Source organism: Dama dama, chromosome 30 (assembly GCF_033118175.1).
Source record: "Dama dama isolate Ldn47 chromosome 30, ASM3311817v1, whole genome shotgun sequence".
In the NCBI taxonomy this organism is placed as follows: Eukaryota; Metazoa; Chordata; class Mammalia; order Artiodactyla; family Cervidae; genus Dama; species Dama dama.
Window position 1 is genome coordinate 70,247,535 of NC_083710.1, and position 10,612 is coordinate 70,258,146.

Below are 10,612 nucleotides of genomic sequence, written 5' to 3' on the forward strand. Positions count from 1 at the left end.
ACAGTTTGACAGAACTGAGAGTGTAAAGCTTATTAACTGCTACACTCAACTCCCTTCTTTGGATGAAGTCAAACTTCAAGTGAGGTATTCTATATTGCACAGAAGGTGGACACCCTGAGCCTCTCATGTTTGCAGACGATACTTTGACAGACTTGCCAGAACATTCATAGCCCCGGCTGAGAGAGGAGTAGGAAGGGCGGCTTCTTTGGGGAGGAAACTTTCACTGATGCTGTTGTGTTATATTTGCAGGGAGGGGAAAGAAAAGGCCTTCAGATCTCCCAGATCAATCAGCCTGATAAGCTGATTTTTATTGGTAGCATAACATCTTTCTCATCAATCAGATTATCGCTCATTTTTATTAAATAATATGGATTTACTGAGGTGTGTTAAAGAAAATAAAAATCTTTTATTTTTTTAAGTTGTAAATTTGCTTATTCTATTATTAAGTGTAATTTTAAGCATTTTTTATCCCTTTGCAAATATATGCCATAAAAAAGTATTAAGCGTGACCTCAAAAATAGGTGTGTCCTTGGTAAGAACTGTAAAATGCTCTCTTCAGGAATAGTAGTAACATTAACACATTGCTCTCTCATCACAACTTTTTCTTTAAAAAATTTTTTTAATGAAATTCTAAAATTTGAGTCCAAGTTTGTTCTCTTCACACACATTCCTGAATGATTTTTTTCCTTGGTTTATTGAGATATAATTGACATGTAACACTGTATAAGCTTAAGGCATACAGCATAATAATTTGACTTATATATATTATGAAATGATTATCATTACCATAATAAGTTTAATTAACCTCCATAGATACAAAAGAAAAAAGCAAGATGGCAAATGAAAAAAATCATTTTTTGCTGATGAAAACAGCAAAATGTTGAAGAGAGCTCTTAGGAGGTATTCTCTTAACAATTTTCAAATATAGCATAGAGCAGTGTTAATAGTGGTCATCATTTTGTATGTTACATCCTCAGTACTTACCTATCTTAAAACTGCAAGTTTGTATCTTTTAACATCCAGTTCCCTGTCTCTCCATTCCCCTCCTCTGGTAACCACAAATCTGATCTCTTTTTTTGTGTCTTTGGTTTTATTGTCATGTTACTGTTTTAGATTTCACATATAAATAAAATCATACAGTGTTGGTCTTTCTCTGTCTGATTTATTTCACTTAGCATAATGTCCTCAAGGTCAATCCTTGTTTTTTGCAAATAGCAAGATTTCCTTCTTTTTTAATAGCTGAATTTTATATATATATATAAAATCGCCATTCATTTGTTGATGAACACTTAGGCTGTTTCCATATCTTTTGCTGTTGTAAATAAAGCTGTTGTGAACATGGAGGTACAGAAATCTCTCCTTGAATGATTTTATGTACACATATCAAGATAGGATATAAGACTGCTAATCTATTTAAGGGGCTTCCCAGGTGATGCTAGTGGGAAAGATCCCACCTGCCAGTGCAGGAGATGTAAGAGATGCAGGTTTGATCCCTGGATCAGGAAGATCCCCTGGAAGAAGGCATGGAAATCCACTCCAGTATTCTTGCCTAGAGAATCCCATGGACAGAGGAGCTTGGTGGGCTATAATCCATGGGGTTGCAAAGAGTTACACATGACTGAAGTGACTTAGCTCACAATCTGAACAGATTTGTCAAGACCCTCATGACAAAGAGGGATTGTGTTGGCTATTGTTCTGTTGGCCAAAAGATCCGTCTTGAAATGTTTCATTTTTAAAAAATTGACTTTTTCCAAAAGTTATATTTATTAATATTAAACAGTATATAATTTTAAAGATATGGGGAGCTAGCATCCCACATGCATCATGGCCAAAAAACCAAAACATAAAACAGAAGCAATATTGTAACAAATTTCAATGAAGATTTTAAAAATGGTACACATCAAAAATCTTAAAAAAAAAAAAAAAAAAAAAAAAGGTGGGGGGACTTCCCTGGTGGTTCAGGGGCTAGGACTCCACAGTCCCAGTGCAGGGGACCTGAGTTAGATCCCTGGTCAGGAAACTAGATGCCACAACTATAAGTTCACATGCCTCAGCTCCTCAACTAAAGATCCCTTATACTGAAAGTAAAGGCTTCCCAGGTGGTGCTAGTTGTAAAGAACTCGCCTGAAGAATGCAGGAGACTCCAGATACAGAGGTTCGATCCCTAAGCCGGGAAGATCCCCTGGAGAAGGAAATGGCAACCCACTCCAGTATTCTTGCCCGGGAAATCCCATGAACAGGGAGCCTGGTGGTCTATACTCTGTGGGGTTGCAAAGAGTCGGACATGACGAGTGTCTGAATACACACATGCTGAGACTAGAAAGATTCTGCATGCTGCAGAGCGCTGCTCTAAGACCCAGAGCAGCCAAATCAATAAATAAATGAATAAAACATTTTTTTAAATCACAAACAAAAAGGATGTAGTCAAAATATTCTTGAAAAATAAGAATAAAATTAGACTCACATGACTTGATTTTAAGACCTTCTATATAGTTACAATAATCAAGATGAGATGGTTTTGGTGTGAAGATACAGATCAACGAAACAGAATATAGACCCCAAAATTGACCCACAATTACATAATCAAATGTTTTGCAACAATCATGTCAAGGCAATTAAATGAGGAAAGTCTTTGCAACAAATGATACCAAAATGACTGGATAGATATATGTAAATAATAATGAACTAATGAAACTTGAACCCTCTACCTCATACCAAACCTCAAAAATTAATTTGAGAGGAATAATAAGTCTAAGACATAAAAACTAAAATTACGAAACTTCTAGAAGAAAACATTGTGACTTTGGGGCAGGAAAAAATTTCTTAAGACACAAAAAGCACTAAGCATCAGAGAGAGTTCACACAGTGACTTCGTCAAAATCAAAACTTTTTCTTTTCAAAAGATACCATGAAAAAATGATTGGCAAGACATAGATCAGTAGAAAATATTCACAATGCATGCAGCCAAAAAAGGACTTTATCCAGACTAAAGAAGCCTTATAATCAAATAAGAAAAGCACAACCTAATTTGTAAAAATGGGCAAAAATCTTGAACACAAAAAAGATAAATGAATGATTAATAAGCCCATGGAAATATGTTCAACATCATTATCATCAGAGAAATATTAATGCAACTCAAAGCTGAATACCACTTCACACCCACTAGAATGTCTGAAATTAATAAGGCTGTTTCCAAACAATGAGGCTGTGGAGCAGTTCAAATTCATATACATTAAATTACTATTAGGAGTGTAAACTAACACACTTACTTTGGAACACTTATTGCCAGTTTCTTATATGGTTGAACAAACATACATTGATCCTAGGGCCCAGCAATTCCACTCCTAGGTCTTTATCTTGAATAAAAAATATATGTCCACAAGACATTTGGTTTAAATAAGAATGTTCAGAATGGCCAAATCCTGGGAACAACCCAAATATCTGTAAATGGGGGAATGAATAATAGTGCTAGATTCGTGTAATCAAATATCACGCAGCAATAAAAGAGATTGAACTATGACATATGCAACAACATGAATGAATCACTAAAGCATTATGTTAAACAAAAGAAGCCATACATGAAGGAGTATGCCCACATTCATATGAAGTTTTAGAGCAGGCAAAGCTAATATATGGCAATGGAAACATAAACAGTGAGAGCTGATTAGAAGGAGACAAAGAGAACTTTGTGGGTTACTAGACATAGCCTTGTACTTCCCAAGTGGTACAGTAGTAAAGAATCCACCTGCCAATGTAGGAGACGCAGCTTCAGTCCCTGGGTGGGAAAGATCCCCCGGAGAAGGAAATGGAAACCCACTCCAGTAGTCTTGCCTGAAAAATCCCATGGACAGAGGAGCCTGGCAGGCTACGGTCCACGGGGTCGCAAAGAGTTGGACACAACTTAACAACTGAGCACAAGACATATCCTTACCTTGATTGGATGTTTGTTACATGGACATGCAGGCTTATCAAAATGCACCAAATTGTATGCTTAAGATCCACACATTCTAGTCTGTATAAATTTTACCTAAAAAGTATTTTTTAAAGATGCCATTGTATTCATAGCTATGAAGGTAGCTAACAAAATTGTTTCTCATAAAATGAGGGCATAGTTAAGTATACACAGTATAGAAGAAAAATTTGTATTGGACTGCTACTGAATATTACTAAGCAATGGAGTATATTTTCTCTACAAAACCTGTATGTACTAAATAGAATCATCACACGGAAGAGCTGGAAATGCATTATTTGTTACTGAAACAGGTTTGATTGGATTGTAGTATTTTGAGAGGACTATGGATGTATTGGGGCTTCCCAAGTGGCTCAGTGGTAAAAAATCTGCCTGCCAATGTAGGAGACATAAGAAATGCAGGTTCAATCCCTGGATCGGGAAGATCCCCTGGAATAGGAAATGGCAACCCACTCCGGTATTCTTGCCTGGAGAATTCCCATGATCAGAGGAGCCTTGTGGGACAGGTCCTTGGGGTCGCAAAGAGTCAGACACAAACTAAGCGACTGAGCAGCAGCATGGATGTATTGAAGAGGATAGAAGACAAAGCAAGGTGAAATAGATTCTATGAGAAAATGTGAAATGAGTGACAGTTACAGGATTCAAAAAATGGCAGAAGGGGCTCTTTAAAAAGCAAACAAAAAATGTGAATAAAGGAGCATGTGGAAGAAATACCTCTTTTTATCTCACAGCTGACGTTATATGTAATAATTCAAAACTATTATATAAGAGCAATTTAGTTTAGACTTTTAGAAAGAAAATTCGTGATTGAACAAGCTCGCACTGGCCAAAGGTCAGACCCTGGAGCCTGAAAGTTCAGTGTTGGTGCTGCCTGCAAGCTCATGGAGAGCTACCAGCAAGCGGAGAGCCCCTCTTGGCCCTGAACTGGAGAACTCAGGACATCTGGGCTCAGTCAAAGAAAACCCCTAAGCCAGTACACATCCTCATTCATTTCAGTTCTCATGAACTATGGAATAAAGGAAGATGTTTGTTAACATTTTTTTATTAAGAAGAATCCCCCGACTTTTGACCTTTGGGACTCAGCCAAAATGTCAGCTCTTATGATGTCAACTTCCCTGTGGGAAGCCTCTCTGGTTCACCCTTCTCCCAGGCTGTGTTAGATGTTTCCCCTTTATGCTCATGGTTATGGGTTCTCACCATAGTATACTGTATCGAATTTTCCAGTTCTCACATTAGCATGAACTTAGTGGCCTAAAAACAACATACATTTATCACGTCAATTTCTGTGGGTTGACAGACCAAGCGTGACTTAGCCGCGTCCTCTGCCCAGAGTCTTATAAAGCTACAGTTAGGAATCAGCTGGCTTGTCTTCCTTCCTGCAGCCCAAGGTCTTACAAGCTCATGTGGTTGCAGGCAGTCCTTTGCATCTGTAAGGCTGACTTGCATCCCACTCCCTTGCTGGCCAGGGGTCACTCTCACCTCCTAGAGGCCATCTGCACGTGGTCCTCCCACAGGTCCTCTCCCAAAATAGGAACTTCCTTCTTCAGAGCTAGCAGGAGAACCTCTCTGACGTCTAGACCTCTTTTAAAGGGCTCACCTGATACAATCAGGTCCATTCAGTTTCATCTCTCTTTTTTTTCTATCTCTCTTTGATGAAGTCAAGGCAAACCAATTAGGAGCTTTAATTACATCTGCAAAATCCCTTCACCTTTGCCACTCAGTGTGACCTAGCCCCGGGAGGGCTGTCCTACCATCCTCATAGGTCTTGCCCACAGTGTGGGGGGTTATTGGGGTGGCCTTAGGGTTCTGTCTACCACTGATAGTGTGGCATGAGTTGAAATAGAAAATACATGAAGATGGGCCGTTTTTATTGGTGTTAAATATTGAGTTTAATATTGGAGGGGTTGAGTTTGAAATGCCTGTGTTACCTGGATGTAGAATACTGTGTTTGGTGACTTTCCCCACAGTGCCTGTGCGCTTTGGTAACCATTCCACTCCAGCACAAATACTGCAAAATCATCTTCTGAATAACTGTATCCATCCAATAGGACAGAGGGCTTCCCTAGTGGCTCAGATGGTAAAGAATCCACCTGCAATGCAGCAGATGTAGGACACTGCAGGTCCGACCCCTGGGTTGGGAAGACCCCCTGGAGGAGGGCATGGCAACCCACTCCATATCCTTGCCTGGAGAATCCCCATGGACAGAGGAGCCTGGTGGGCTACAGTCCGTGGAGTCGCAGAGTAGGATACGACTGAGCGACTAAGCACGGTACGCAGAAATGGGAGAGAAGCAGTGCCTGCATGACTGATAAGAACACCTTAAAATTTCTTGTGACTGTGCCATTACAAGCTTGATGTAAATTTTCAACTTTATACACTTCATAGTTTTGTGCACATGTGTTTGCACACACACATCTTGAAATAACATAAGTTCTTTCCCATGATGTATGTGCTTGTAAGCAGTGTGAGATATTCCTATGAAAGATGGATACATAAACCACCTGTATTCCATCAACAGTATACATTTATTTCCTAATATTTCCTGGGTTCTCTGGCTTTAGGATAGAAACCAAAACACATTCTCTCTTGAGCTTTGAATTCTAAGAAGCATCTGTATAATGATATGTTATTATGTCCTTCTGCAGAGTGTGATCTCATGCAATAAAATGTAGTTTATGTGATACCTGATATTACACAGTTGATGTCCATGAATATTGTTGTGTTTTGCACTTACAGCGTGTGGGTTGGCATTTTATGGGAGAGTCTGTGTTACAGCTGCACAGTGGCCCCACAAAGGTTGAAACAGCTGCTAATAGAGAGTAGACACCACCCGAGGCCTTTCAGAGCTCCTTTTAACTACAAACACAACATCAAACAAGATGGCGGATGGCTTCATTAGCAGCGTTTGAAAAGCGTTTTCTCACTTTGAGATAAAAATGTTCTGAAGCGTTTGTTTCGGTCTACTAATGAATATTTCATCCCCAGTGGAGGGAACACACCGGGGAATGCCACGCAAACAACCCTACCATGAACTCACCCACACTTTGTGTTCAAGTGGCGTGGGTATCTGGAGAGAAGTGCTGACTCTTTTCCAACGTGGTTTTCTTGCTGTTTGGTTTGATTCGCCATGTGAAACAACTGAATTCTCACTTGCAGTCTCCAAGTGTGGTACATACGTGAGACATTAAATGAGAGCAATATTTGTTTAGTAAACATCTAATTTCAGGGTTTTAAAACCCTCCCTCCTAAAGATTTTTATTAGGGTGAAACTTCACATGGAATTTAAAATTAAAATGTTTACCAATAAGCATGTTTTGCTGTGTTGCATGATGACTTTAATTTTTGAGTTAAAAAAAAAATCTTTGAAGTGTATCAGCCCTTACATGTTCACAAGATCTGGAGGATGAGGCCCTTCATTTGCATTTTTGTATTTTCTTTAGCTCAAAATAGATTTGATTAAAAAACAAAATTTGGCACAAGATTAATCCATAATAGGATTTTATTGCTTCTGTTATTTAAAAGAAACAAACAAACAGTGTTACTCTTTGAGGTGTGATTAGCGCATAAGTACAGCCGCTACTTTTTGGATATGTCTCATTTCATTTTATTCTGTATTCACTCACTGGATTCCACATTTGTGGAATGCCATGTTGGAAGCATACAGTTTAGTTCACTTTCCTTACATCCACCAAGAGACACAAAATATAATACCATTTGCTTTTCCCTGGCTGTAACAAATGAGTATTCACATTTACTAGGTGTGAGGTTTCATTTATTGCAAAAACTAATAGCTTTGCCAGGGCTTCACAGTTGGTGCTAGTGGTAAAACCTCGCCTGCCAATGCAGAAGATAAAGAGACACAGGTTCCATCCCTCAGTTGGGAAGATCCTCTGGAGGAGGGCATGACAACCCACTCCAGTATTCTTGTCTGGAGAATCACATGGATAGAGGAGCCTGGTGAGCTATGGACTATAGTCCACTGGGTTTCAAAGAGTCCGACACTCTGAATCGACTTAGCACAGCACACACAGTACAGTAGGTTTGCCCAGAAGTAGATTTTTTTTTAATCTAAAAAATGTAGATTTTTGAATTCTGAGAAATTTAAAGTTATGGTTGAAAGGCTAAAATGAAATTGCCCTACCCTACCTCAGGGGCCAGATTTTGCACCATTAGACATCTACATACGTAAGGATTTCAGAAATCAGTACACTTCCTGTAGTGTAATCTACTTGGAGCATTGCTCTTTTTTCTAATAGTCTATTTTGGTTAGGAAACTTAAGATCACAATGACTGTTGCTTTTCCATAAATGGCCAGTTTAATTTTTTTCTAGACGTGAACATGACCTTTGATTTTGAATTGTTCCCTTTGTTTCCTGTAACATTCTAATCATAATTTACTATTTCTTGAGCACAAGCTGAGAATTAAATAAGGCTCAAGACTGGAGGGTAAACTTGGTTCTTGGATTTATGATCTAACTTAGGCGTATACTTCAAAGACAAGCTGTTGAAGTATGTAGTTAACATAAAAAACTCATTACCTGAAGAGGTGACTCAGCTTGTGCTTCAGGTTGGCCCAATGACACTTGATTTCACAAGTTTTGCTGGCAATTTGGGGAGAAAAGGAGTCTTACCATTGTTGTTTGTTTTTTTGTCTTGTTTTGTTTTTACTTTGGGGCTTCTGAGCTAATAGTGTATATGTTTAGAGGCTCTGAAGGCCAGTGCATGGATTAGACCCGCCTGAGAGTGAATCCAACACAGAAGATAGTGCGAGCAATGGAGGAAGAGGTTGATGTCCAGGTCCAGCCCATGCCAGAAACCAGTTAAATTCCCCTGGCTTCTTCAGTGATAAACCAATGAGTAACAGTCTTCACCCTTCACCCCCAGTCCTGACTTACATATGACTTAATCAAGAAGTATTGATTACCCACCCATGCTAGATTTAAAGATGCAGCAAAGAACATGCTCCATAAATGTTTGCTTATTTTGATTTTTATTTGAATGGCCTTGGGATTGGAAAGTTACAATTTTAGCCTCTAATGATCTTTAATGTAGATACCTATAAATGAACAGTTGCCAGCTTCCTCAAAAACAGTCAAATATTCATTCAATACATTACAAATGGGCTTCCCTGGTGGCTCAGTAGTAAAGAATCTGCCTGCAATGCAGGAGACCAGGGTTTGATCCCTGGGTTGGGAAGATCCCCTGGAGGAGGGCATGGCAACCCACTCCAGTATTCTTGCCTGGAGAATCCCCACGGACAGAGGAGCCTGGTGGGCTACAGTCCACAGGGTTGCAAAGAGTCAGACACGACTGAAGTGACTTAGCACGCACACAAGCACGTTACAAACAGCAAACCAACACATTGATATTCTGGCCCAGAATGTAAAGAAGAGACCGTCTCTACCATGGAGTCGTTCACTGGGTCATCAGATGGAAAAGAGAACATTATCACAGGGAAAGCCCTCAGGCTCCTAAAACCGCAATGTGCACAAGCAAGACGTGTAGTTCAGAGACAGGAGAGGCTGGCCTGGGTCCTAAGAAGGTTCTGGACTGAGTGAATGCTCACATCCAGGTTCAGTGGTAAGAGACTGGGGGCAGGTACCAATTCTGTGGAGCCTGAAACTTATCTAATTTGGTAGAGAGGGAGTCCTCTTTAAGAAACACAGGCAAAATTAGGTGTAAGCTCTTAGAAATGACCCATGCAATAGGTCCTGAGGTCTAGGCTTCATCAGATTGATGGTGAATTTGTCTGGGCAGGAGGGGTGTGAGTACATGTAAAAATCGAAGTCCTGGTTCAAGGAAGAGCAAACTGGTTTATCCAAGTATGGTCTAGCAGATAGAGGAATGTCACAGTTGCATTACTGAATGATTGAAAAGGCCACAGTACCTTTGGGGGGCCTCAAAGTTCAGGACATGAGATTTCAGGGTAATATTGGGAACTAGAGCCCACTTCTGAGAAGGGAAGTTGCATGTTTAGGTAGATCTTTCTTGCCACTGGAGTTAGGATGAATTAATTAATTAATAAAAAGGGGCCCTGGGGCTCCCAGAGATGTTTCTGGCAAGAAATGATGATTTTGTAAACCAGGAAGAAGACTGCAGAAACTGAAAGGAAGGAAATGAAGCCAAGTCCAAGTGTTATTGAAAAAATAGTCTAGACATTTGGGAGAAACCCAGACTTAAAATAAGTCCAAGCTTTCAAGGCTGAAGTGCAAGGAGGTTGGCAATAGGTTATCTTGTTTTTGGCCATGCTGTGTGGCATGCAGGGTCTTACTTCCCCCACCAGAGACCGAACCTGTGCCCCCTGCATCAGGAGCACAGATTCTTAGCCATGGGACACCAGGTAAGTCTCAAAGGATTCATTTCGTGATGTCACTGTTTCCTAATGTCATAAGCTTCCAGTGAGGCAAGCCTTAGGGTTTTAGAATTATTTTGCACTGTTTTTGGTAGATGCATGTTTAGCAAAGATCTAAAATTCTTCTTCTTCCACGTTCCGCCGCTGTGCTCTGAGTATCTGTGTGCCCTTCCTGCCAACCCCGACAAATTCATATGTTGAAATTCCAACGCCCCCACCCCCCCCCCATCATGTGATGGTATTAGGAAGTGGGGCCTTTGGGAGGTGGTCGGCTCTGTCCTCATGAATGG